This window comes from Geotrypetes seraphini, chromosome 5 (assembly GCF_902459505.1).
Source record: "Geotrypetes seraphini chromosome 5, aGeoSer1.1, whole genome shotgun sequence".
NCBI lineage: Eukaryota > Metazoa > Chordata > Amphibia > Gymnophiona > Dermophiidae > Geotrypetes > Geotrypetes seraphini.
This window is the reverse complement of record NC_047088.1, coordinates 80,153,966-80,181,815: the sequence shown is the minus strand read 5'-3', so window position 1 is coordinate 80,181,815 and position 27,850 is coordinate 80,153,966. Positions and strand designations below refer to the sequence as shown.

General features: G+C 44.7%; 2 protein-coding genes across 8 annotated transcripts in view; one reads left to right on the top strand and one right to left on the bottom strand.

Annotated features, from left to right (window-relative positions):
* AKAP4 (A-kinase anchoring protein 4) overlaps positions 1-20,377 on the bottom strand; it is a 79,981-nt gene extending 59,604 nt beyond the window's left edge. Inside the window, exon 1 of the mRNA XM_033946033.1 lies at positions 20,268-20,377. The gene's annotated coding sequence lies outside the window, so the exon portion shown is untranslated. The remainder of the gene's footprint in view (positions 1-20,267) is intronic.
* Positions 20,378-20,387: 10 nt separating this feature from the next.
* Positions 20,388-27,850, top strand: part of CCNB3 (cyclin B3) — a 152,823-nt gene continuing 145,360 nt past the window's right edge. For 2 of the 7 annotated variants that reach the window (XM_033946037.1, XM_033946039.1), the window contains exons 1-2: positions 20,398-20,600; positions 21,456-21,551. The gene's annotated coding sequence lies outside the window, so the exon portion shown is untranslated. Of the gene's footprint in view, positions 20,631-21,455; positions 21,552-27,850 lie in introns of all 7 variants that reach the window. The other 5 variants (XM_033946034.1, XM_033946035.1, XM_033946040.1 and 2 more) reach the window with 4 other exon arrangements.

The window sequence follows — 27,850 nt, the reverse complement described above, 5'->3', positions numbered from 1 at the left end:
TCATGTATTTTAAATGATTCACCTAAAATAAGTTTCAGAAACGAGTCATAAGCCCCAAACCATGGTATATTTGTCTTTGATTTATTCAATTTCAGAAAAGTTCATTTGAGCCCAGATACTCCTGGTGAAGGTGGTGGAAACAAGAACCGGGTCTGAATTCAAGAAAGGATGGGATTGGCATGGGGGATCTCTTAGATGGAAGAGAAGATAGCAGATGATATAGATGGGAACATAGGGCCTTTATCTGCCATTTCTATGTTTAGTCTCTCCACTATGGACTTGTCCTCCCTGAGGTCCCTTCTACTGCTCAATCAATCTAGTGATCCAACTGATTCTCTTACCAGCTTCTTGATATGAATACCTGAAAAGTTTCTATTATGTGTATTTGCATATGAGGTAACTTCTTTTCAAAGTCTTTCTCCTTCCATATTAGTGGTTTACGTTAATTTGCCATTCCTTATGCCACTTCCTATTATTTTCATTTGGATCCTTTTTCCATTTTCTGAAGAATGTTCTTTTAACTCTAATAGACTCCTTCACTTTACTTTTTAACTATGCTGGCTGTTGTCTAGCCTTCTTTCTGTCTTCTTTTTAATATGTAGAATATATCAGGTCTGGTCTTCCAGGATGGTATTTTTGAACAAAGTCCATGCCTGAATGTAAACTTTTGAACTTTGCAATTGCTCTCTTAAGTCTTTTTTTTTTTTTTTTTTTTTTTTTACATTTTCCTCATTTTATCATACTCTGCTTTATGAAAGCAGCTTCCCTGAATGAAATCCCTCAAGAGATGTTTTTTTTTAAAGTGGGCTTCCTAAATATAAAATACCGGTATATTCTTGCAGCTTGCCCATGTGGCCTAAAGGACAAGGCAAATGACCAGATCAGAAAATTAAAGATTTAAGTCCCTTCGTGGTTAATAACTCTTATTTTGCACTTGGAAAAGCTTTGGGACTCTTGTTAGAAAGGCAAGATCTGAGCACCGATCTCTGAGAATTCATAGAACATGCATAACTTGCCCTAAGGAGGATCAAAACTGGAACTCCAGTATCAAAATGGTAAAAGAAAGATTAACCTGTCCATTTTGAGCCAAATGAAATGGGAATCCAAGTCTCTCCTCTTGTGGTCCCGATTAGAGAATGGCACGGGGACAAATGTGCCCGTGAGTTTTGTTGCTGTCTCTGTCCCATTTCAATAATCTGTACCTTAACTGCACAAGCCTTGAACACTTATGATTTTAAAGTGTTTGAGGCTTGTGCAGATGAGGATGGAGCTTGCAGGAATGGAGCAGGGACAAGAAAAGAGCTCGCAGGGATGGGACGGGAAAATGAGTTCCCGCGGGGGACGGGGAAAAATTTGTCCCTGTATCATTCTACACAGCAGCCATAATAGTTTCTGTGCAGACTTTTAGGGGGTAGGAGAGGGAGTCATTTTTTTCTTAGAACTTCCTGTCACTTTTTTCTTAAAAACAATTTTCTTTGGCAAAACTGTAGTTTGTATTCTTTCCAACACTTCAACTATATTTAGGGAGCCACAGGAAATGCCTTGACACAGGGCACAAAGGGTGTTTCTTATTATTAATTGAAGTATGGTGATAAGAAAGCATAAACTATATGCTCTAAGTGCAAATTCCTGTGTTAATCCGGTGCCAGCCTGATTAAGCAGTCTGTGGTAGAGACTGCCATGAAAGTGGAAGGACAGGCAGGCCTCACTGGCTCCACAAATGCTAGATCCTTCAATTTAAAGGTTTATTTTTTATTTAACCATGTATATTTTAAGCTTAATAGACTTCGGGGGTCCAAACGTTCTTAATCTAATAGATTGTCTGATCTGCCTCTTTGAAGTTTCATAACATGCTTTCTGAAAAAAACTGGAGCCACTTACGTACCCTGAGATGAGAGACGGGAGCAAACTACACCATTAATTCTCACTATTTCTCTGCAGATCTTAACACTGCAAATTCCTACATCCCAGTCACAAAATGATCAAAACCATTGAGGGACAGAGGAAACCTGGTAAAACGTGGAGGGGACGTTTTGCAGAAATCTAGTAGGAATGTGATCATTTTGGAAACAGAAAAACTTCTATCTTATTGTTTCGCAAATGGCTGTTTCTCAGATGTGTCTGTCCTCAGTACATCTATCTTTCTGAATCATTACATATCCATAAGAAAAACACACAAAACAAGTCATTGAAAGGAGGAGCCAGCATTTTTAGTAGATTGGCCACACAGACATCCCAGCAGGGCAGTGAGACACCCTAGGAGACACTGCAGTGAACTTCACATAAAATAGCCCAGGTATACATATTTTTATTTATTTGTAATATTTATATACCACTTATAGTCTAAGGGCGCCTTTTACAAAGGCGCACTAGGGCCTTAACGCGCGGAATAGTGCCTTTTGAGCAGGCGGTAGATTTTCGGCTAGTGCGCGCTATAGCGCACGCTAATCCGGTGCGTGCGTTAAAAACGCTAGCGCACCTTTGTAAAAGGAACCCTTAGTGGTTTACGTTCAGGTACTCAAGCATTTTCCCTCTCTGTCCTGCCAGGTTCATATTCTATCACCTTACCTGGGGCAATGGGGGATTACGTGACTTGCCCAGGATCACAGGGAGCAGTGTGGGATTTGAACCCACAACCTCAGGGTGCTGAGGCTGTAGCTCTAACCATTGTGCCCCCCACCCCCTTGTGAGTGTAGGAAGACCATAGCTCTGACTGTACAGGAGTATGCATATGAGTGCCTATAACCCCCTTATAGTGTATGGTGAGCCCTCCAAAATCTACCCCAAACCTGCTAGACCCGATTGCACACCACACTAATAGTCCTTATACTTGCAGGTGTCACCTATATTCATTTATTTGGATTTATTAATCACCTTTATGAAGAAATTCACCCACGGTGGTGTACAGCAAATACAGTTCAACATAAAACTTACTATTTTATTAACAGAATAACAGTGGTAAAAAGACCAAATATAATGAGTGAGGTTAACTCAAAATCATCAAACTGAAACTTAATAATAGGACTGCCATGAAACAATTTCAAAAATATACGTACAACAGCACTGAAATTCAAATAAGAGAGATATAATACAATGTCAGCAAAATATTTATGAAACAACTAATGAGCACACATCAGAACATTCAAAAGACATAGATATGAGACTAATGCTTTTCTATAATACAGCTTATCCTTTAGCCAAGGGGCCAAGTGTAATTTTTAGACTGGTACAAGATGGGTGGTACTGGTACAGAGTCCGTTGGGATAAACAAATCTGCCAATATGGTGGGTTTTGGAGGGCTCGCACTTTCCACTACAAGTGTACTAGTTAGAGTGGAATATGGGCCTGGGTCCCTTCTCTGCAGTCTATTGCACTGACCACTAGGCTACTCCAGGAACCTGTTTGTTGCCCTAATAAAACTGACCATAACATTTGAAGCTGTCATACAGGTTGGTATATACTATTTCATTCACATCTTGGGGGGGTGGGAGAGGGGCAGTAACCACTGAGGGAGTGTATGGGAGGGTCATACCTTCATCTTTCTAGTAGTCATCTGGTCAGTTTGGGCATCTTTTTAGTACTAGATCCAACCGCAAATGTCCAACTTGTGCCCTGGACATTTTCTAAAATATTTGATTATTGCAGAAAAACATCCAAATCATAAGCCCACCCTTGCCCTGCCCACATCAAGCCTCTAACATGCCCCCTTGAGATTTAGATGGCATGTAGATGAACAGCATAGCTATCCGTCTAGAAAATAGGGGGTCCTTTTATCAAGCCGTGCTAAGCCCCGCGGCCGGCTGAAAAACTAAAGCCTGCTCAAAGCAGTTGTTAGCGGTGGGTGACACATTGGCCTCCAGTGACCACAACATGGTATGGTTCAATCTCAGGAAAGGTTTCACTAAATCTACCACACTGACCAAGGTCCTCAAATTCAAGGACACAAACTTCAAAGAAATGGGAGACTTCGTTCACCAGGCGCTACAAAGCCAAGCAGAAACCGATAACGTGGAAGAAATGTGGTCGACTTTGAAAGCCACCATACAAGAAGCAACAAACCGCTATGTTAAATCAGTAAGTAAACGGCGAAGGAACTATAAGCCACAGTGGTTCTCTGCGGAGATTTCGGACCTCATCAAGGAGAAGAAAAAAGCATTCATCTCTTACAAACAATCAGGGAAACAGGACTCTAGGGAAGTCTATCTGGCCAAGTCAAAAGCCGTCAAAACAGCAGTTAGGGAGGCCAAATTCTGCATGGAGGAGTCTCTAGCGAAGAACATCCAGAAAGGAGATAAATCCTTCTTCAGGTATAACAGTGACAGAAATAAGAACTCAGGTGGGATAGTACGTCTTAGGAAACCAGACGGAGACTATGTAGAAGCGGACTCGGAAAAAGCCCAACTGTTAAATGAATACTTCTGCTCAGTCTTCACCCGCGAGGCGCTAGGACTCAGCCCTCAGCTACAGACAAGGGTTGACGCAGATGACCCGTTTAGTAATTTCGAGTTTACACCCAACGGTGTCTACTGCGAACTGTCAAAGCTTAAGGTTAACAAGGCAATGGGGCCTGACAACCTACATCCCAGGGTGCTCAGGGAGTTGTGTGATGTCTTGGCGGAACCGCTATCCACGCTCTTCAATCTCTCCCTTAGTACGGGTAACGTCTCATTGGACTGGAAGACGGCTAACGTCATTCCACTCCACAAGAAAGGCTCCAAGATGGGACAGCAAACTACAGACCGGTGAGTCTCACATCAATAGTGTGTGCAAACTAATGGAAACTCTAATCAAACGCCAATTGGATACGATCCTGAACGAGGAGAATCTACGGGATCCCCGTCAACATGGATTTACTAAGGGGAGATCCTGCCAATCCAACCTGATCAGCTTCTTTGACTGGGTGACGAGGAAGCTGGATGTTGGGGAGTCCCTGGACATCGTATACCTGGACTTCAGTAAAGCATTCGATAGCGTACCACACCACAGGTTGCTGAGCAAGATGAGTTCTATAGGATTGGGCGACACATTGACGAAATGGGTTGGGAACTGGCTTGGAGGTAGGCTTCAGAGGGTAGTGGTGAACGGCACCCCCTCCGAAATGACGGAGGTAATCAGTGGAGTGCCACAGGCACTCCTGGGCCCGATCCTATTCAACATCTTTATAAGAGACTTGGCAGAAGGGCTGCGAGGTAAAATAACATTATTCGCCGATGACGCCAAACTAAGCAATGTAGTGGGCAAAAGCACAACAGACATAAATTCAATGTCCGACAACATGATGCACGACCTACTCCTACTGGAGCGTTGGTCTAGGTCCTGGCAACTCAGTTTCTATGCCAAAAAATGCAGTCATGCACCTGGGCAGCCAAAATCCATGCAAGACTTACACCCTTAATGCCGAGATCCTAACAAGAACTGTTAGCAGAACGAGACTTAGGGGTGATCGTCAGTGAGAACATGAAGACTGCCAATCAAGTGGAGCAAGCTTCATCCAAGGCAAGGCAAATCATAGGTTGCATACACAGGAGTTTCGTCAGCCGTAAGCCTGAAGTCATTATGCCATTGTATAGATCCATGGTGAGGCCCCACCTGGAATACTGTGTGCAATTCTGGAGGCCGCATTACCGTAAGGATGTGCTGAGACTGGAGTCGGTCCAGAGAATGGCCACCCGGATGGTCTCGGGACTCAAGGATCTCCCGTACGAGGAACGGCTGGATAAGTTGCAGCTGTACTCACTCGAGGAACGCAGAGAGAGGGGTGACATGATCGAGACATTCAAGTATCTCATGGGCCGCATCGAGGTGGAAGAAGATATCTTCTTTTTCAAGGGTCCCGCGGCAACAAGGGGGCATCCGTGGAAAATCAGGGGCGGGAAACTGCACGGGGACACCAGGAAATTCTTTTTCACTGAAAGGGTGGTTGATCGCTGGAATAGTCTTCCACTTCAGGTTATTGAGGCCAGCAGCGTGCCTAATTTTAAGGCCAAATGGGATAGGCACGTGGGATCTATTCACAGAGAAAGGTAGGGGAGGGTCATTGGGGTGGGCAGACTAGATGCGCCGTGGCCCTTATCTGCCGTCTATTTCTATGTTTCTATGTTAAACCCCTACCGCAGCTTAATAAAAGAACCCCTAGGTTTCAAAAATAGCGAATTGGAAGGTTTGAGCGAGAAAAACATCCATTTGTCCCTTTATGACATTTTTTGGACTTTCTTTTCCTTTTTTTTTTTTTAGAGCTCCATATTCAAATACCAGAAAATAATACATAGCACATGAAAGCAAGTTCCAGAACATGAGTTTGGTTCTAATCCCTATTCTGCCACAGTCTCTTTGTATGACCTTGACCAAGGCAGTTTATTTCTCTGTGCTTTCATTTTAATCCTACATCTGTCACTGAATCTTTGTGTGAACCCCTCCTCCTAAATGGCTACATGTATTTTTCAAGAAGTCAGAAATGACAAGCACATTAGCACCTTGGAGATACTGACACATAAATCCAAATTATCTCTTTTTACACAAAAAGCACAGAAAATAGCTTTTGCTGAGCCTAATTTTGGTTCTCATACCTGGTAAGAATCTGGGTGGAGCTCTAATAGAATCTTAGATCTGGATGGAGCTCCAGTAGAATAAGTTCTTACGAGCTAAGATGCAGGTAATCAACTCCCAGACTCTGCTTCCATCATCATGTATCACCTTATCTTGCCATCTTTCCTCTCCAGGCTGCTGCAGCTAGAGACTAGAACGGGCTCGGAGTGCCTGCCTTATGACCTCATTCTTATAGCAACTGTGACATCACATGATTCTGTGTGGCCATTCAGAATGGAAAATGGTCTGTGAGGAAAGTTCATAGTAGCATAAAGGATATGTAGAAAACTGTTTGGTCTCCCCCAAAAGGTGCAGACAGTAGAATTACTGACATTCTCCCACCTGTACCATATCCAACAAATCTTATGAAAGGAGGCTGAGTGCCATTTCCTGCTTTGGGGTGTGATACAGTGGTATGAAATGTAAGTTATCTGCATTGCCTAATTTGTTCCGATATACGCTCCCCCCTCCATATTCGCGGAGATTAGGGGCAAAGCCAGCCACGAATAACAACAATTTGTTATAAAGTTTTGGAGGTTTGGAGGTGTAGACTGTGAGGAGACGAGTGTGTTTTGGGGAAGAAGATTATAGGTCTAAGTGTGTATATAGGAGGGAGAGGATAGCGATGATGAGGAATGTGTGAATGAGTGCAACGAAGTCGGGATGTGAGTTTGGGAAGACCATAGCTCTGATTGTACAGGAATGTGGGGTGTGCATATGAGTGCCTATAAATGTTGATGGTACAGGAGTATGTCTGTTAATGTGAGCAGTGATCTCAAACTTGCAGCCCGCCAGGTACTATTTTGAGGCCCTTGGTATGTTTATCATAATCACAAAAGTAAAATAAAACAATTTCTTGATCATATGTCTCTTTAGCTATAAATTACAATTTTATTATTAAGATTTAGCCAGAAGGAAAGATTTATAAACTATGAAGAGATTTACCTTATGCAAAATTGTTAGTTCTTTCATAAGACATTAACTATTTTTTCTGAGGCCCTCCAAATACCTACAAATCCAAAATGTGGCCCTGCAAAAGGTTAGAGTTTGATGTAGAGGTACTATATAAGTAGTAATCAGAAAAGAGTGGGAGGGGTGTAGATCAAATTAGCTACTCCCTTCTTTTTCTGTCTTCTCTCAGGCACCTTTTCCTTTCCTTTCCCTCCTCTCTTACCATGCTGGTGCCAACTATTAACTATCTTCAGGATTTTATGCTACCATGGGCTCTCAGCGGTCTTGCTCAGGGAGACACTTCATGCTATTTAACTGGATGTACAATATCTGTTTCTACAAGTGCAACAAATGCCTATCAATGGATGGAGAGACTGACCCTCCACAATAAGCCTAAAAATGGCAGCTTGTAATCTCCCTAAAATGTACTGACCTTCTAAATATAAGAAATATAGTTGTCCTAATGAAGATGCCCGAGTTAAGAGGTTATAAACCATCAAGAAGAGTAAAGCCCATTGCAGCATAAAACTTGATGACACACCCCATCGCTGGCTTTGTGCCTCTAGTGCAGTGTTTTTCAACCTTTTCAAGCCAAGTACCCCCTAAGCCTAACAAATACCAACCAAGTACCCTTGCCCAAACTCCATCCCAGACTCCACCCCCATAATAATAATACTAATTGTAATGCAATTTCTTCCATCCATTTTTCATATACACACAATATAATCATATTAATAAACTAGTCTTTAAGCCCGTTACATTAACGGGTGCTAGAACATATGTGTGTGTCTGTCTTTATTTCTTTCTCTCTCTCTCCTTAGCTGCTTTCTTTCTTTCTGCCTTTCTTTTTCCTTGGCTATCCATCACCACCCCTTGCCTGCTCCCCTGTCCATTTTCCCTTCCTTTTACCTCCCCTGTGTCCACCACCACCCCTTCACTGCTCTCCTTATGCAGCAGCAGCCCTTCTCCCTTTCTTTTACCTCCCCCCTGTCCAGCAGCACCTCTTTCCTTCTCCCTCTGTCCAACATTAGTCCTCTGTTCCTTTTTCTTCACCCCCCCTGTCCATCAGCATCTCTTTCCTTCTCCCCCTGACAACAGCAGTAGGCATCCCTTCCTTTTTTATCCCCCCTTCTCCTTCTTATCCCTATGATACTCTTACCTTGCTCTGCCCCTGATCAGAGGTTCCCGACAGACGCCCAGTTGCACCCATTGGAAAAGTTCCCACTGCCGCATCCCGCACCCCTCCTGACGCGGCTCCCGCTGTCCTTTCTGTCTGTCTCTGTCCCTGGCCCCCTTTGTCTGTCTGTCTTTCTGTGTATCTCCCTGCCCCTGTGTCTTTCTTATTTACTTTCTGTCTCCCTTCCTCTCTCTGTCTGTCTGTCCAAAGCAGCATTCCCTCCCCCTCCATTTCCCTCCCCCCCCCCACCAGTTCCCTGTGCAGCAGCATTAGCATTTCCTCTACCCCCCCTTTCCCTTCCTGCGGCCCGGACTACAAACGTGGTGATTCCAGCAGCGCTTGCATCAGTCTCCACACGCTGCTTCAGGTCCTTCTACTGCCCTGATTTACTCTGGCATGTCCCTGATGACATCATCAGAGACGCGGAAGAGCAAATCAGGGCAGTAGAAGGGCCCGAAGCAGCGTGTGAAGACTGATGCACATGCTGCTGGAATTGCCATTCGGGCCCGCGGGAAGAGAAGGGGGTGGGTGGCAAAGGAGGAACGGAGATCGGCGGCAACAGGAGGAACGGAGATCGTCGTCTGGCTGCGGTCCGGCTTACGCTGCTGGAATCGTCATTCGGGCCCGCGGGAAGAGAAGGGGTGGGTGGCAAAGGAGGAACGGAGATCGGCGGCAGCAGGAGGAACGGAGATCGTCGTCTGGCTGCGGTCCGGCTTGTGTAGAGCAGGGAGGCTGTAACGTACTAAGCGAGCAGGTGGTGACGTAAAACGCATTCGCACTCGTGTTTTCGCGACGGATCAGGGAACACGACTTTTGAGTGCGCATGCGAGGCCTAGCATTTTATTATATTAGATAATAGTAACCACAAAATTAAAAAAAACCCAACCACAAAGCACACTGTACACAGAAAATGTTAATCATCATTTAAATTCGGGGTTTTTTCAAAGAGGTCAAGGCAGATGACTTTAAAATATGTAATGTCTGACATTCTCCCACCTGTACCATATCCAACAAATCTTATGAAAGGAGGCTGAGTGCCATTTCCTGCTTTGGGTGTGATACAGTGGTATGAAATGTAAGTTATCTGCATTATCTAATTTGTTCAATTCAGTGATCAGTAACAACTATAGAAAAATAGACAAATATAGACAACAGATTCTCAAAACTGACACATTTTGATCACTAAATTGAAAATAAAATCATTTTTCCTACCTTTGTTGTCTGGTGATTTCATGAGTCTCTTCCTTCTGACTGTGCATCCAATACTTCTTTCTTTCTTTCTGCTGCCTGCATGCTTCCTCTTCTCCAGACCTCATTCCATTCCCCAACGAACATCTCTCTCTGTCTCTCCAGGAATCCAAATTTTCTTCCTCTCTCATCCCCCAGATCAGGTGCATTTCTCACCACTGCCTACCAGCCTCATGCCCATTTCTCCATCTATCACCCCTCTCCAACACCATGCCACATCTCTCCCTCCATCACTATGCCCAACATTCCTCTCCCTTGCATCCCCTTCAATCTATCCCTCTGTTCCCTCTCCACCGCCATATCGAACATTTTCCCCTCTCATTCTTCTAATCCCCATGCATCTCTACCTCACTCCTCTCTGTCTCTGCCCAATTTTCCCCATGTGCACCATCTCTTTCCCTCTCATTCACACACTCAGGCCCACAATTGTCCCTTTCTATTCCCTCCCTCCTATGTCCCAAGTTAATGCCCCCTTTCTCCCTCTCTTGTGTCCCACTTTCATGCCCCTCCCTTCTGTCCAGAGTTTGTGCCCCCTCCCCCTCACTGCCTTCCAGCCTTTGTCCTACCCCCTTCCTCCCTCCCTCCCTCCCTTTCCCCAAACTCAACCAGTGCTGAAGCCTGCCTGCCCCCCCTTGCTGAAGCTGCTGTCAATTCTTCTCCTCCAGGTCCGCCACCGCTCCCCTGCCACCCCCGCACAACAGCTCCATTCAATCATCCCTCGCCCCGCCGCAACTCCAGGCAAGGAAGGGCCAGGCACATGCAGCAATTGCATGCCGCCGGCCCATAAGCCTTCCCCCCGACATCAATTCTGACGTCAGAAAGAAGGTCCAGGCCAGCCAAGTGGTGGGGGCTGTGGCGGCAGGGAGGGGGGCAGTGGCGGACCAAGGGGGGAAGAATCAACGGTGGCTTCAGTGGGCAGGGAGAGATCCTGGGCGGTGGTGGCCCATGTACCCCCTAGTGTACGCGTACCGCAGGTTGAGAAATACTGCTCTAATGAATCAACAGCTGTAATGTTCCACTATACTCAAGGACAGGAAACTCCCTCAACCCTTCAAGTCAGATGTTTCTTAAACAGCCTTAATATGGCTCTTGGATGATAATACATTTACTATGGGCAGCAGTCAGTGCACTGTTATACAGCAGTAATTATAGCAGATGTTTAAAATACTAGCATATACATTCATATGTGCCAAATATGCACCTATATGGAGAGTGTGGGACAGTGGTTAAAGCTACAACCTCAGCAGCCTGAGTTTGTGTGTTCAAACCCACACTGCTCCTTGTGACCCTGGGCAAGTCACTTAATCCCCCCATTGCCCCAGGTACATTAGATAGATTGTGAGCCCACCAGGGCAAACAGGGAAAAATGCTTAAATACCTGAATAAATTCACGTAAAACCGTTGTGAACTCCCCTGGAAGAACGGTATAGAAAATTAAATAAATAAAAAATTAAATAAATAAGATAGTGTGTAGTCTGCAGGATGGTGTATACATGGGCTGGGGCAGAACTGAGTTGGAGATGACCAAACAGGAAATGAGAGGCAACCTAGTTCATAAAGTCATCCTTTATTCAGATCTACAGTAACAGTACTTGACACAGGCTGTGTTTTGGCACTACCGCCTACAATCTGGGATGTTAGGACAAGCATTATTGGAAAAGAAGGACCCTGAATTCCAAATACTTATAGATTTGTTAATATTTACCTAGCAAAGACACATACTTCCAATCAGTGGCACACCTAGCATATGTGACACCTGGGGGGCCATCATTTTTAACACCCTCCTCTATATGAAAACCATGATTTTTAGTAATAATCCACACATCACACAAGAGTGTACCTAGGAAAAGGCAGCATTTTACATACCCCAGTTAGCAGTAGAACATCAATACATCCATTGTAAAACTAAACAAGTCAGTCTAGTACAGATCGATCCTGCACAGTCACTGATAACAGAAAATCATGCTTTTTGTATAAATAGAATACAAAAACACCTTCATCCAGTATGGAATATGTAATCACAAACTAAAAATGTAGACAAAGTTAAACTGAAACAGAAACAGTGATGCATGTCCCCCTAATATTGTGCAAAATATAAAATCAGCCGTACACTAGGGACCTCTGAAGCACCGAGAAGTTTCAAACTCTGAATGAAACCTGAAAATAATAAACCAGGATCAGAGCAGATCAGAAAGACACCTTCCAACTTGCAAGTAGAAGGAAAAACTGAGGAGCTACAGCACAGTCCAGAGATTCAGGAGGTGGAGCCAAAAAATATAACACAAAAAGTTATGCTATTTTACCATAAATTAGCATTCTTGACCAATATTCTCAATTTTAAAAGCAGCTAAAGATGACACTTTATTCATCACTGTGCACAATGCTGCCAACATTCAGCCACACAAGTGGGTCTAGCTCAGTGACTATTACAGTTAGGAATCTAAAATCATAGGAAAATTCTCTTAGTACCCTGCCTATTCTATGTGCAAATTTTGAACCAAAATTGAAACATAATGTTCGGGAGCATTAGACCACTTGGCACAGAATGATCCAGTTTCTTTAGTCACATGTGCAGGGCCATTTTTGATAGGACATCTTCAAACTTTGGACGTTTCTTGCAAGACATCTAAAGACAGAGGTGGAGAAATGTCCATTTTCAAACGGGATGTCAAAATATATATATATTTTTTAAAATCACTTACTTGGCTGCAAGGATGTCTAGACTATGCTGCCTGGTTTGCTGATCTGAATCAATTTGTTCTCAACAACAAAAAAATCAATTCAGTGATCAACACCCCTCCCCCTCCCCCAGTGAGACCTGAGGTCCTCCTAAAGCAGCAGCAGGGATAGTGCAGCAGCAGCCAGCCGAAGCAGTACTCTGATTAGGCTTGTATGGCCTTCCCTCTGACATGTCATTAATGATGTCACTTATGCAGCAGAGGTAAGCCCTGGTGGAGTAGGCCAGAAACAGCCTGTTCACAGCACTGCCTTTGCTGGCCAGCCACCACCACCGCTCCTGCTGCTTTGGGAGGCCCATGGTATATCAGATCTCACAGAGGGGGGGGGGGGGGAAGATGGTTGGAAAGCTGTTGCACAGGAGAATGAGAGGGAAGGATGGAAGCTGCTGCATGGGGAGGCAAAGAGAGAGGAAGAATTGTTAGACATGATGTAGAGGAGAGGAAAGGAGAGATGCAACAAAGAGGGGGAAAAGGGTGAGAGGGAGAAATACTGCATATGGTGGAGGGGATGGAGACATGCATTGAGAAGAGAGAAGGAGAGTGGACATAGGGTGGAGGGCAGGGAAAGATAGTACATGGGGAGAGAGAAAAAAATGTTGCACATGATAATGGAGAGGAGGGAGAGATGGTGCATGGAGGGGTATAAAGAGATATATCCCAGGGCACAAGGCAGGGTGAGAGAGAGTGAGATGGTAGACAGAAAGAAACAGAAATGTTGGATATGGCAGTGGAACTGACGGTACAGAGATGGAAGATTGATGGTGAGCATGGAGAAAGAAGAAAATGTCAAATGGGCAAGGGACTCTTGTGAACAAGTTAACAGAAGACAAACAGAAAAGTGCCTGGGGCCGTCATGATTTGAATAATAAAATGACCAGACAACAAAAGGTAGAAAAAATAATTTTATTTTCTAATTTGTGATTACAATATGTCAGATTTGAAATGTGTATCCTGCCAGAGCTGGTGTTAAGACAGTAAGCATGAGCTAGGACCTAACAGAGAGAGTAAAAGTCTTTTTTGTTTATTTTGTTTACACCACAGTGCTGATGTGGGGTTGGAGAGGGCAAATGGAGGTGCTGTGGGTGAAGAGGCTACAAAATAAATCCGCCAGGATGTTTGAACCCCCCCAAAAAAAACCCAACAACGCCTGATTGAGTAGGAGAAGCAAATCGAAAAATCGATTCAATAGGCCAAATTGAATTGAATCAACACATTCACTAGGATGTCTAACTTTATTTGCCATTTTCGACTACAAAAACGTCCAAGTTAGAAACATCCAAATCAGCACCATTTAGATGTGGGAGGGGCCACCATTGTAATGGACTGGCCACATAGACATACCAACAGTGCAGTGGGGCACCTTAGATGGCACTGCTGTGAACTTCACATAATGAGTGCCAGAAATACATTTTATCATATACCACTTATAATTTATGCTGAGCCCTCCAAAACTCCCCCAAACATAGTATATCTACCTGTCTACCACCTCAATAGCCCTTCTGGCTGTAGGTAGCATCTATATGGTAGTATAGTAGGCTCACACTTTCCACCATAAATGCTGTGGTTAGAGTGACTTATGGGCCTAGCTCCTCTTATGGTTTACTAGCCCACCCACCTGACTACTTATGTTACCTCCATGGAGTTCTATTAGGCTTTCCAATACCAGAACCTGCTATTCTAGACACATGTATGTACTGTTTCTTTCAGATATTTGAGGGGTGTGAGGGGGTCAGTGACCACTAGGGGAATGAGTGTGTGTGTGTGAGTGTTGGGGGGGGGGGGGTCATATCTTCATGCATCCAGTAGTCATCTGGTCAGTTTGGGTACCTTTTTGGCACTTAGACGCTTCTAAAACACATCTAGGTCAGAATGATGTAAATGTAAACCCTCACGAGTAAGGGAAGAGAACCCAATAGTCATAACACCTGTCTCTCCTGCACTGAAAATTTGTTTTATGTGTGGTGAGTGGAGAGATTGGTGGAGGGGGCAGGGAGCACCCCTATTTTCTGCCCCAGGCTCCAGCAGAAAGCTCATTGCAGAAGCTGTTGTGGTCAGTGGCTCTACTGTTCAGCTTTCTGCACCAACATCTAGGTCTTGTTAATATATTCCTCTAGGTAGAGAATCGATACAGGGACACTGGTTGCCTCAACCCCAACCTCAAAACCTCCAACTCCATCCCCACCCTATTCCCACAACAGTAAAGAATCTCGTTGTTACAAAAAACAAGGAATTGTTTTATCAAAAATTATGGAACTAGTCGTGGATACTACACTTGTGGGGACAAACATCCCCATATTCAATACCTCTAAGTCTTCAGACAGCAATCTCAACATGGCTGCTTCTTCCTTACTATGAGGGGCATCCAATAATTGATCAACCTCAGAAGGAAAGAAGAGTTTTCAATTTTATTTATTTTTTTAATTCGTTATTAAGTTTTTCAACTACAATTGTGCAACAAATTATTCACAAAAATGGATTTTTAAAACAAGCACAATGAAACTTACAGATATCAACATACAATTATATTATCTCCACCCTCCCACCTGATATGCAATTAAGATAAAACCCGAATGAAACTATTCATAAAATCCCTAAATCAAATTCCAATTCCTTCCCCCTCCCCTGGGTTTGTACGCTTACATGTCTATGAAATAAAACTCAATTATTCCTGCTTACAAAATTTAGCCAATGGCTCCCAAACATCCATAAAATTCTCCATTTTAAAGGTATAACATAAAGATTCCCACCAGAATGTATAGTTCAACCTATCCCAGTTTTTTCAATTTCTTAAAATGAGCTGCATGGCAACTCCAGTTATTACAAAAAGTAGCTTGTTATTGCTTATAGATAATTGACTGTTAATTCTCATAAGTGTACCAAATAAAATAGTATCATATGACAAAGCCACTGGATTATCTAATAAACTATTTACTTGGTCCCAAATAGACCTCCAAAACTGCAGTATCAAGGGACAAAAATACAATAAATGATCCAAAGTCCCTACCTCAAGATGACAATGCCAGCATCTATTAGATTTGGAGCTATCTAATTTATGTAAACGAACAGGGGTCCAAAAAGTCCTATGTAATAAGAAAAACCAAGATTGTCTCATAGATGCTGATACCGTACATCTCGTCCTCCAAGTCCAAATTTGTGGCTATTGAGATGTAGTAATCTGATGCTTTATCTCAATGCTCCAAATGTCATGAAGACCAGTTTTTGGTTTCTTATTCAAAAATCCAGATATTAATTTATACCACTGAGCAGCCTGGTGCCCCTGGAAGTCCACCTGAAAATATAAGACCGGCAAGCTATGCTAATTTTTAAGATTTTTCCATTCAGGGAACCCCTTCTAAATGGCCTACTTTAACTGCAACCATCTATAATTTTGTGATTTATTAAGGCCAAATTTGTGTTGCAACTGTGAAAAATCAAGCAGCTTACCATCAGATATTACATCCTCCAAAGTGCGTATACCTGCCTTCATCCATTGCTTCCAGATGACCTTAAATCCGCCAATTTGAATCTTGGAATTCAGCCAGAGTGACTTACAGGTGGATTTAAGAATTGGAATAGGTGTCAAGTTATTTATATATTTTAAAGTTTGCCAAGTGTCCAGTAAAATCCTATTGTCCTTATATAATCTTGGAAGCTTGATACTCAGAACGTGATGTAATCTCAGTGGAGACAGGAATTGCCATTCCAACCACAACCAGTCCGGCAAATTTTCCATGAGCTCAGGGAGGACCCAATACATACCCTGACGCATGATATAGGCTTGATGGTACCTATAAAAATTTTGAAAATTTACCCCACCCGCCTCAATTGGCTTTTTTGTTTTTATTTTTCAATATAGTCCCCTGATCGTTCCGTACACTTCATCCACTTTTCCTGCAATGACTTTAACCCCTTTGAAAATAATTCTTCTGTTTGACCTTAAAACCAGAACGTCACAGCTTCCTTGACATCTTCATCACTTGAAAACCGCTCTTCACAAACAGATTTCTTCAAACCTGGAACAGGAAATAATCCAAGGGATCTAGATCAGGACTGTATGGTAGATGCTGAAGCCCACATTCTCGAATGGCAGCCTGTGATTATCATGACATGTGCACCAGCGCATTGTCGTGAAGAAGCAGCACACCTGCTCAAGTTTTTCTTGTCTTTTCTGCTTGATTGACTCCTGCAAAGTGATCGTGTTGGCGTGACTCTCCTTGGTTAAACTTGTCCTGTGTGCATGAACTCCAGAAGCAAAAGTCCTTCATCATTCCAGAAGACACCTGGAGATTTTTCTGTCTTGAACTCTTTTGGGATAGGGGATGACTTGTGCTTCCACTGCATTGATTTCATTTTGGACTCAGGATCTCTCTGATAGACCCAAATGTCGTCTCCAGTCACCAAATGATGAAAAAAATTAACTTGACCCCGATTCACTAAAGTCAGCGATCACTGCTAACTGTCCCAATTCACAAAACAGCACACCGTGTGTTTTTCCCCTCGATCACCCATTTTCCAATCTGGCCATGCAAATTAGTAAAACCCCATGCAAAATAGCCAAGTGATTGATTCTCTTACTTTGCCTGGTTATTTAGCATCAGGTTTTACCAATCCTAAAACCAGACTGCTGTGCTGTAGACCTGTCGGTAACTGTGTTACCGACAGGTCTGCCTGGGTTTTTTTTAATGACACTGATATTTTGCGTGTATTACACACGCAAAATATTTATCCCTTAAAAAAATTCCCCACTGCCGCTGCAGGTCCTCCCCAATGACCCCTGACAATCTTGCGCCCCCCTCCCCCCAACAATTGCGGCGACCCACACAAACCTCCCCTCCCCTCCCCCCCAAAAAGGCAGGAGGGATGCTCACCCCTCCAAAAGGCATGAAGGTGCCCGCTCACTCCCCCCTGAAAAATACAGCAGGAGGAATGCCCACTCCCTCCTGCTCAGAAAGACCTCCCCCCTCCCAAAGAAAAAGGCAGGAGAGATGCTCACTCCCTCCTGCCCGCAAATACCTTCCCTTTCCCCCTCTCCAAAGAAAAAGGCAGGAGGGATGTCCACTCCATCCTGCTCAGAAAGACCTCCCCCCTCCCAAAGAAAAAGGCAGGATGGATGCTCATTCCCTCCTGCCCGCAAATACCTTCCCTCTCCCCCTCCCCAAAGAAAAAGGCAGGAGGGATGTCCACTCCCTCCTGCACAGAAAGACCTCCCCCTCCCAAAGAAAAAGGCAGGAGGGATGCTCACTCCCTCCTGCCCGCAAATACCTTCCCTCTCCCCCTCCCCAAAGAAAAAGGCAGGAGGGATGCCCACTCTCTCCTGCCCGCAAACATCTCCCCCTCCCCCTTCACCGAAGAAAAAGGCAGGAGGGATGCTCACTCCCTCCTGCCCGCAAATACCTTCCCTCTCCCCCTCCCCAAAGAAAAAGGCAGGAGGGATGCCCACTCCCTCCTACCACCGGAGACCCCCCTCTCCCATCCCCGTACCTGGAAGTTGGGAGCAGGAGGTGAATCAATCGCTGTTGGAGAATCATCCAACAGCAATTGAGTCGCTATTGTTAGTAAATCTAGCCCTTGGTCTTCCCAGAGCAGGTGTGCCCAAATGGTTGATCGCGATCAACCAGTAGATCGCAAAGGCAACGCGAGTCGATCACATTGCCTTTGTGATCTTTTTCTCCCTGCTGCTTCTCCGAGCCAGGCCTGGCGCGTACAAGCGCCGGACTCACAAGACTTCACCTCCAATGTCAATTCTGACGTCGGAGAGGAAGTTCTGGGACAGCCAATTGCTGCCTGGAACTTCCTCCACGGCATTAGAATTGATGTTGGAGGTGAAGTCTTGTGGGCCCGGCACTTGTACGTGCCAGGCCTGGCTCGGGGAAGCAGCAGGGAGAACTTGATGTGGTGGCTTGGGGGAGGGGGGAGGGAAAGAATTGGGGAAGTGGAGAAATCGGCACGATGGCTTGGGGGGGCAGGGGGGAGATAAAAAGAAAGGCAAGCAGGGGGAGAGAGAAAGAAAGGCAGAAAGAGGGGAGCAGGGGAGAGAGAAAAATAAGGGAGAAATAAAGAGTGGGGGGGGCAGGGGGAGAGATAAAGAAAGACAGGCAGGCTTTACAGAAGAAGGAAGTGCAACCAGAGACTCTGAAATCACCAGACAAAAAGGTAAGAAAAATGATTTTATTTTCAATTTAGTGATCAAAATTGTTAATTATCATTTGTATTTGGGGTTTTTTCAGAGGTCAAGGCAGATGACTTTAAAATATGCAATGTAACCTCAGTAACAACTATACAAAAATAGACAAATATACCCCCTCCCCTTTTACTAAACCGCAATAGCGTTTTTTAGCACAGGGAGCTGCGCTGAATGCCCTTCACAGCTCCCAACGCTCATAGGTTCCCTGCGCTATAAACCACTATCACGGTTTAGTAAAAGGGGGCCATAGTGCAAAATAAAGACAGCAGATATAAATTCTCATAACGGACACTTTTCTCTGTGTACAGTGTGCTTTGTGTTTTTTTAAATTTTATTGTTGGTAAATCATTTTGACTTGGCCATTTTAAAAGTAGCTCGCAAGCCAAAAAAGTGTAGGCACCCCTGTCCCAGAGCATCTCCAAGTTCTCCTGATAGCACTGGAGTCTCATGGCCTTCTGACAAAAAGAAGGGAAAAAGTCAAATATGATCCATGAACGCATGACTGCAGCTTTTTCCCTTCTTTTTTTGTGAGAAATTTTATCATTGAACAGTGCTCCAGATCTAGCACGTTCTTGATTCGCAGGAGGACTCTCCTGATATCCTGTCTCTTGGAATGTTAGATTTGCCCTGAACTACAACTGTGCACGAGTAACCTTAAGATATGCCACACATACAGACTTCTTTCAAACACCTTGCTACTTTCTTTCATACTTAAATCAAGTAGATAAAATATTAAACATTTTTCTACTTTCCACCAACTTTTTTCTAACACACTATATAGCAAGAAGAAATAGAACAAACCAAAAACAAAAGAACCAACAAAAAAAATTCTAAAGACGTACTGAAGCCTAAACAAAATTTGTAGGAAATGCAAAAGAATACTTATGAAATCTACAGCTTTGCATACGAGGCTTCAAAAGCACCTAAAAACTCACTTCTAGAAATAGTTTACAGTAAAACCTTGGTTTGCGAGCATAATTCGTTCCAGAAGCATGTAAGTATGCTTGTAATCCAAAACATTGGTATATCAAAGTGATTTTCCCCATAAGAAATAATGGAAACTCAGACGATTCGTTCCACAACCCTAAAACTTTAATACAAAATACTTTATGTATTTGTATTGCAAGACCTGCACATTTAGAACAGTCACTACATTCCTACAGCGTCAGAGAGAGAAGAACCATCGGCTCAGCTGTGATGTGTGTATACTGTATGTACTTGTATTGCAAGACATTGCTTGCATATCAAGGTAAAATTTAATCAAATGTTACTTGCAATCCAAGTGTTTTATTGTATTAAAAATCCACCTATCAAGATACACAACTCCATTCTGGTAACAAATCTCCGCCTCTCTAGACCATTTAAACAACGCCATGCCTCTCACCCGGCTAGACTTCAGGAAGCACCCAATCCCGAAAGCAAAGCCCAGAAACGCACGCAGGCCGCGCCTCTCTTGACAACGCCGCTCCCATTTCCACCCAGCTTCTGCTTCCTCGTCGCTTCTTTGATTGGCTCCCGGCCTCGAATTTTGAAAAATCCCATACGCCCTGCCCCTTAGCAACCGCATTCTGCCCGGCGTCGCGATTGGTTATCAGCTGACCAATCGGTGCTGGGCCTGCCGGCCTGCTTGCAGTTTTCAAACTAGGAGCGAGAAAGTGCAAACCCTTCGGAGCGGTGCTGGATTGTCGCCTTTCTAGTGGGGATCGGGGATCGCTGGGTATATTGTGCTCATACGTTGTTCTAGCAGGTTGGTGTGTGGCATTGGGGGAAACAGTGATCTTTTGGGTATATGTCTGTGGGTACTGGGTAATGTTGCTTCTGAGCTTTTGTGCTTGCTCAGTGAGGGCTCTTCTGCAGATTAGAGCCCTTCTCGTGGGATGTACCCTTTCTTTTTGCTTACCTTGGTATCTGCTGCTATGGATTGTTTTATCGTGATCCTCCTTTCGGTGCAGCGTGAGTTTGGGGCTGTTTTGCGCGTGTTCTTAGAACGTTTCCCGATCTGTCATTCTCCGCATTGTTCTGGGAAACGGAATGCTAAATTACATGCATCTTGAAGAGAGGGACGGATAAGATATCCTAGGCTTTCCTTTTAATTGCAATAAGATTTCTGCCCCGGGGTAGAGTAGTGGGCGGTATTGCCTGTAATAAGTGTTAACATGGTGGCCCCTCCCCAGAGTGAATAAACGAGATGTGTAATCTTTGATAAGAATCTGCTGCTGTAGGAAACGAGCAGGCTTGGCTTCTTCTGAGTGTATAAATTCTATCTATGTATTAAGATTAGAATGCAGATAGTAAAGTTAACATAAGTACCTATGTAAACCGCTCTGATTGTGTAACCACACGGAAAAAGCTGTATGCAAGTCCCATCCCTTACCTGTACCGAAGATTCTCCGTGGACAGCAGGATAAGTCACAGTGAAAAAGTGGGGAAGGAACTGTATATGCACCAGAGATAATATACTAAAATTTATTGTCGGATAAAATCAGTCTGTATAACCTGTTGGATCCAAGTATAGAAACCAGTCTGTTGCAGACTCAAAACGGTTAAAAACAATCTGTGTTTTGTGTTGTAGCAAAGCGTTGAGACCCATCTTGCAGACCTTGTTTTTGTTGTACGGCAGGATAAGTCGCCTGATCCATCCTGCTTGTCCTAGGAGAACCACTAACAGGTGAATTTTGCATTTCAGGGACCCCATGAACTGTTTATATCTGGTAACAAAGAAAAGTCAAGAGCATGCATTAGACTAGAAGAGTGGCCAGTTCTTCCTTTGGAATAAACGCTTTATCCCATTAAAATAGATGGTATTGGAACCCCACTGTCTGAGCCAGTTAAATTTTGTGTCCTAAGGCCTTAGAGTTTATCCTATAAGGGTCAGAAAAAAAATAAAGGCACAGTAGTGCATCACCTTAATGTATTTATACACTGCTTATAGCTTAAGAGTGGTTTACATTCAGGTACTCAAGTATTTCTCCCTATTTGTCCTGGTGGGTTCACAATTTGACTAATATACTTGGGGAAATAGTGTTAAATGACATGCCATGCCCAGGGTCACAAGGAGCACTGCTGGGCTTAAACTTGCAACCTCAGGATGCTGAGGCTGCGGCCCTAACCACTAGGCCACTCATCCAAAAACCATGAACAGAGTTAGCAGCACACTGGTGCAATTCTTTAGGGCTGGAAGTGGTTGACCTGTTTTTTTGCTAAGAAGCCCTCCTAAAGTATTTTGCTCCAAGCAATTTACTCTTACCTTCTATACTAGGGCTACTGGTGTTAAAAGGTACAACCTACTCTACAGAATTCTAATACTTATTTAATTTGTTTTCTATCCCATTCTCCCCAAAGAGCTCAGAGCAGGTTACAGGTTAACATACATAATACTGTATATAGTTTACAGGTTACAATTTGCCATTCTTAACCGTGCAAGATTTTTCAATACAAGTTTTTATCCTAACATGATATGTACCAGAGATCTAGTACTCGAGAATGATACAGGGACAAATTTGTCCCCGCAGGAACTCAATTTTCCCATCCCTACTAGTTTTGTCGCTGTCCCTGACTCATAACATAAGAATTGCCGCTGCTGGGTCAGACCAATGGTCCATCGTGCCCGCAGTCCGCTCACGCGGTAGCCCTCAGGTCAAAGACCAGTGCTCTAAATGAGTCCAGCTTCACCTGCGTACGTTCCAGTTTAGCAGAAACTTGTCCAACTTTGTCTTGAATCCCTGGAGGGTGTTTTCCCCTATAACAGACTCCGGAAGAGCGTTCCAGTTTTCTACCACTCTCTGGGTGAAGAAGAACTTCCTTACGTTTGTACGGAATCAATTTTAGAGAGTGTCCTCTCGTTCTCCCTACCTTGGAGAAGGTGAACAATCTGTCTTTATCTGCTAAGTCTATTCCCTTCAGTATTTTGAATGTTTTGATCATGTCCCCTCTCAGTCTCCTCTTTTCAAAGGAGAAGAGGCCCAGTTTCTCCAATCTCTCACTGTACGGCAACTCCTCTAGCCCCTTAACCATTTTAGTTGCTCTTCTCTGGACCCTTTCGAGTAGTACCATGTCCTTCATGTACGGTGACCAGTGTTGGCAGTACTCCAGGTGAGGGTGCATCATTGCCCAGCGGCATGATAACCTTCTCCGATCTATTCGTGATCCCCTTCTTAATCATTCCTAGCATTCTGCTTGCCCTTTTCACCGCCACCGCACATTGCATGGACGGCTTCATCGACTTGTCGATCAGAACTCCCAAGTCTCTTTCCTGGGAGGTCTCTCCAAGTACCGCCCCAGACATCCTGTATTCGTGCATGAGATTTTTGTTACCGACATGCATCACTTTACACTTATCCACGTTGAACCTCATTTGCCATGTTGATGCCCATTTCTCGAGCTTGATTATGTCATGTTACAGATCTTCGCAATCCCCCTGTGTCTTCACTACTCTGAATAACTCCGTATCGTCCGCAAATTTAATCACCTCACTTGACATATCAATGTCCAGATCGTTTATAAAAATGTTGAAGAGCACTGAGCTGTGTGGCACCCCACTGGTGATGCTCTTCCAGTCCGAGTATTGTCCATTTACCCCCACTCTCTGTTTCCTATGCTCTAGCCCAGTGTTCTTCAACTTTTTTACACCTATGGACTGGTGGAAATAAAATAATTATTTTGTGGACTGGCAAACTACTAGGACTGAAATTTTAAAACCCCATTTCCACCCCGTCTCCACGAGCTCGGTCCCCACAAATCATCTGATCCTATCCGTACAAGCCTCAGTTATGATTTTATATTGAATTTTATTAAAGTATAAAAAGAAACAATATTCTGTACAATTGTCATTTTATAAATACATATAATACAAAGCAAGGATCAACAAAACCCCTGTCTCCCCTCCCCTTCACATATATCCCTTCTACTATCAAGAAAACTGAATAAGCCAAATTATTACAGAATGCTACACAGAAATATCATGCTAACAGAATAATGCAGTCACACATAACAGGAATAGTGTTAGGGGAGTGCAAGTAGGGCAACTGCCCCCTTGTCAGAGAGAGCCCTAAGCCAGCTGGAAGCACTGCCTAGGCTTTGCAGTCCCCAGTTATGTCTAACACCAGCTCTAGCAGGATATATATTTCAAATCTGATATATTCTAATCACAAAATAGAAATAAAATTATTTTTTCTACCTTTTGTCATCTCTGATTTCTGCTTTCATCTTCTTTTCACTCTTCCTTCCAGCATCAGCCCTCTCTGTCTCTTCAAGCCAGCATCTGCCCCTTCCATCCACTGTCTGCCCCTCCCCCTTCCATATGGTATCTGTCTTTATCCCAGGACAAGCAGGCAGCATATTCTTGACTGATGGGTGACGGCACCGACGGAGCCCCGGTACGGACAATTTTAGAGTGATTGCACTCTAAGAACTTTAGAAAGTTCTAGCTAGGCCGCACCGCGCGTGCGCCTTCCCGCCCGACGGAGGTGCGCGGTCCCCAGTTTCTTAGTTTCCGCGGAGCTAAGAAGACGCGTGTTTCCAACGGCTGTTGGAAAATTTTATCAAGTATTTTCGCCTTCCCGCTCACGCGTTTTTTCTCTTCAAGAATTCTTTTCTTTTTCTCAGTCTAATTAATTTGTGTAAAAAAAAAAAAATACTTTTTTCTTTCGTTTTTTGCGGTCGGCCCCAGCGGGGCCTGTTGGCACCATCGAAGCCTCGGGCTTCGATTTTGCTATAGCCGTTTTTCCATTCATGCCCCCGTCACCGGGTTTTAAAAAGTGCCAGCGGTGTGCGCGCCCTGTATCTCTTTCCGACCCGCACAAGTGGTGCCTTCAGTGTCTGGGTCCGGACCACAGGGCTGAAACCTGCACCCGCTGTAGTTCTCTTCAAAAGAGGACTTTGAAAAACCGGCAAATACAACAGCGGATCCTGTTCGGTACCGCTATGGAAGTTCCTCCGGTATCGACGTCGGCAACTTCCTCTAAACCGACACCGACAGTTTCGGCACCGCAAACTACTTCACCGGTGTCGCAACCAGTAGGTAAGCCGGCTAAGAAGCCTTCCCCTACTGTCCTCGGGCCGCCAGTCGAACAAGCAGTGAGCCAAGTCCTGCAGACTGCGCACCGACCCCGTAAGCGCTCCGCTCCCATCGAAGTTACTGCCTCTTCATCGGCATCGACTTCACCGGAGCGTCGAGCTGCACCGCAGGTACCGAGCAAGAAAAAACCGGTACCGGTGCCATCGGGACCAACGTTGGACGAGCGTATTGCCTCTATCCTTCAGGTCCAACTTAAGGAGCAACTGCAACAATTGCTCCCGGCTCTATTGACTCCGACCCTTCCAGTGTCGGTACCCACTGAGCCTTCGGTGCCGATTGTCGATCAGCCTCTCTTATCGGCATCGGCATTATCGGCACCGCAGAAATCTTCTATCAGCAGAACCAAGGTCTCATCGACGCACTGTTCTTTCAGTTTCTGATCCGGTACCGGTCTCTGAATCCCGTACCGCTGTGCAGTCACCAGGTACCGTATCGACCCGTTCAGGGAAGTCGGTACGCAAGACAAAACATACTGAGACATCCACTCCACTCTCTCAGGGCCACCTTCAATCGGTACGGGACCCTGACTTGTGGGATGACTCTGATGATCCCCTCGGTACCGAGGAGGATTATTCGTCTGAAGAGGATGACCCATCGGTGCAGGATCCTGCTGCTAAACCAGAGCACTCCTCCTTCACCAAATTCTTAAAGGAGATGTCAGACTCTCTTTCTATTCCTCTAGAGTCTGACTCTAAAAAATCCAAAGCATTTCTCGATGCTTTGGATTTTGACCAACCTCCCAAAGAGTTTTTAAAGTTGCCCCTCCATGACATCTTGAGGGAAACTTTCTATAAAAATTTGGAAACTCCTTTGACAATACCAGGAGCCCCGAGAAAACTTGAATCTCTTTATAAAGTGATTCCTATTCCAGGGTTCGACAAACACCAACTCCCTCATGAGTCTCTGCTGGTGGAGTCGACCCTGAAGAAATCTGCAGGAGCTAGTGTTTATGCCTCTGTCCCTCCTGGCAGAGAGGGCAGGGCCATGGATAAATTTGGGAAACGCCTTTACCAAAATGCGATGTTGGCCAACCGTTCAGGTAACTACGCGTTCCACTTCTCTTTTTACCTAAAGCATCTCATCCAACAGGTGACTTCTTTTCAAAAGTATATTCCGGACCGTAAACTTCCTGCTTTTCAGCAATGCACCTCTAGCCTGTTGCAACTCAGAAAGTTTATGGTCCGTTCAATTTATGATACTTTTGAACTGACATCACGGGCCACTGCTATGTCGGTGGCAATGAGAAGGTTGGCATAGCTTCGAGTCTCAGACCTGGATGTAAACCACCAGGATCGACTTGCCAATGCGCCCTGCCTAGGGGATGAGCTTTTTGGGGATTCCATGGATACCACCACCCAAAAGTTATCTGCCCATGAAACTAGGTGGGACACCTTGTTGAAAAACAAGAAGAAACCTCCTCCTCCTCGTCCATTTAGACAACAATCTTCTTATCAGAGGAGATTTTCGGCTCGGCCTGCTCAACCTCATCCTCCCCAACCTAGGAGACAACGTCAACAGCAACAACAGGCTCGTCAGCAGCAACAGCCTAATGTCAAACCTGCTCCTCCACCTAAGCCGACACAGCCCTTTTGACTCCCTTCTCCAGGGCATAGCCAGTCTTCCTCCCTCCTGTTCTCTTCCTCAGCCCATAGGAGGTCGACTTCGAATTTTTCTCTCTCGCTGGGAGGTAATCACCTCCGACCAGTGGGTTCTTTCAATCATAGCCCACGGCTACTCTCTAAACTTCCAGACTCCTCCACCTTTAGGCCTGCCAAAAGAGTCTGCTTCCACCCACTCTCAGTCCCTCCTACTGGCTCAGGAGGTTCACTCCCTCCTCCTTCTCAATGCCATCGAACCAGTTCCTCAAGACCAGCGAGGCCTGGGATTTTACTCCTGGTACTTTCTAGTACCCAAAAAGACCGGAGACCTCAGACCTATATTAGATCTCAGAGATCTCAACAAGTGTCTGGTCAAGGAGAAGTTCAAAATGTTATCTCTTGCAACCCTATATCCTCTTCTCTCTCAGGGCGACTGGCTATGCTCTCTCGATCTCAAGGAGGCGTACACTCGCATTCCTATCCATCTAACGTCCAGGCAGTATCTACGCTTCCTCGTCAACCAGCATCATTACCAGTACAAGGTGTTACCCTTCGGTCTAGCTTCCTCCCCCAGGGTATTCACCAAATGTCTGATTGTGGTCGCGGCTTATCTCCGCTCTCACAATTTTCAAGTCGTCCCTTATCTGGACGACTGGCTGATCAAGGCTCATTCCCCTCAGACCGTTCAACTTGCTACCAATCAGACCAGCCTCTTCCTTAAACTGTTAGGGTTCGAAATCAATCGACCCAAGTCGCATCTAATTCCAACTCAACGACTTCAATTCATTGGAGCCATTCTGGACACACTTCAGATGAGGGCATTTCTTCCAACAAATCGTCTTCACAACATACTTCATCTCTGTCAACGGGTGTTGCAGCAAACGTCCATCTCTGCAAACCACATGATGATACTCTTGGGCCACATGGCCTCCACAGTGCATGTCACTCCCTTCGCACGTCTTCACCTATGTACTCCTCAATGGACCTTAGCGAACCAGTGGTCTCAAGTGACGGATCCTTGCTCACAACTCATATCTGTGACCTCGTCTCTTCGGCATTCGCTTCTTTGGTGGTTGACATCTTCCAATCTATCCAGAGGTCTGCTATTCCATCTACCTCCTCATCAACTAGTCATCACCACGGATTCCTCCCCCTATGCATGGGGAGCTCACTTGAACGAGTTCCAAACTCAGGGGTTTTGGACTGCCCAGGAAAAGAAACACCACATCAATTTCCTGGAACTCAGAGCGATGTTTTACGCCCTCAAGGCTTTTCAACATCTTCTTTTTCCTC